The following is a 1,554-nucleotide window of genomic DNA, read 5'->3' on the forward strand; positions in this document are numbered from 1 at the left end:
CAGGCTCATAACAGACATTCCCTCTGCATGCTAAGTTCAAGTGCCAGATCAAAAGTCTCAAGCCTTAGACTCTAGGTCCAGCAGATGCACAATCACTCAGACTCTGGTGATCAGATCAGGAACCAAGGCAGGCTTCTCCTGGGGTGGAGCTGATGGACAACTGATAAGGTGGTCCTAGGGAGAAGTTATGCTTCTCACCAGGATCAAGATGTGGCTGCAGAATTTGAGAGTGGTGAGAACAACGCAGAGGTTCAAAGCAGATGAGAAGAGTTGGAATGTCAATCCAGGTCCTCATCAGGCTCTCAACCTTGTGTGAATCAGTGTCAGCTGGTTGAATATATGTTCATTTGCTCTATTATTTATACTAAATTTGGGGGCTTTTGACTGCCCCCCCTTTCAATCCTCATCAGCTACCACCAGATTTATCAGTGACATCATTTACCCTGGGGTGGTCCCCACCCTGATCTTTTCATCTTTTCCTCTTATCAGGTGAGGACAACCTGACAGAGGCTTCCCAGGGTGGGGGGAAGTGACTTATTTATGTCTGAGGGCCATACTGGAGGGCTCCATTAGGTGAGACTGGTGAGACTGCAGGTTTCAAACTAGAGTTTTTAAAATGGAGTTGCTTAGGCTCAGGCCTAAGGCCACCCTCACACATCCAGAGCCAGGGTTTCTTTCTCTACCACAATGGACCAAAACAGGAAAGCCAGGAATAGGCCAATGAATATGGCTGGGAGGGGTTGTAATATGGAAGAATTATTTCCTTTCTCTCAGAGCAGCTTCAGGTTGTCTTTACGTTGTTTGAGTTCGTGTGTGATTGGTTGCTTTTCCTGCTCCATCATTTCAAACTTTCACTTCAGTTCTGAGGGTGCAGTCTGTGTCTCTTCAGACTTTCTGTACATCCTTTGCTTGGTTTTCAGCCTTACTGAGAAGAGTTTTTAAATCAGCTGAATCCTGAAGATGCTGCTCTTTCAAGGACCCCACTTGAAGAACTTCTCCAGTTCTTTCCTAGTCACCTGAAGGATGCTGTGATCACTGGTAAACTCTAAACTCTGTTTCTCAGAATTGAGTATTTCTTTTTCTTGCCACTGCAGTTCTGATGATAGCAAAACATTTTTCTTTTATAGAGAAGGGCACTCTGTTTCCAATACATTCCCTTCCTTTTTCAACTTCTCCAGTTCACCTTGCAACCTTGTTGCTTCTGCTCTCTGCTGGTCTTCATACTGTTGACACCAAAGCTGAAAACTGTTCTGCAGACTTGTGAGTTTCCTTCTCATACTCAGGTGCCACTGTCCACCACCACCACCACCACCTACTTAAACTCATCTTGTAAAGAAGTAATGTCAGTGTCCTGCATAGAAGCAGCCTGTGCAGCTGCCTCACGAAGCAGCAAAATTTCATCTGGGGAGCTAAGCAATTCATCTCTAGTGCTTGTGATTTTACAGTCTTTCTCTTCCTGGAGATTCTCTATGCCAATGTGTAATTTCTGCAGATAGGCTTGAAGAACTTGTATATGTTTAGCAGATTCCTCAACTTGATTTTTATAGGCTTTTT

General features: G+C 44.5%; 1 pseudogene; it reads right to left on the reverse strand.

Moving 5' to 3' along the window:
• Window positions 1–650: 650 nt before the first annotated feature.
• On the reverse strand, window positions 651–1,277 carry LOC107136080 (annotated as a pseudogene).
• Window positions 1,278–1,554: the final 277 nt, after the last annotated feature.

Source organism: Marmota marmota, unplaced genomic scaffold (assembly GCF_001458135.2).
Source record: "Marmota marmota marmota unplaced genomic scaffold, marMar, whole genome shotgun sequence".
Lineage (NCBI taxonomy): Eukaryota > Metazoa > Chordata > Mammalia > Rodentia > Sciuridae > Marmota > Marmota marmota.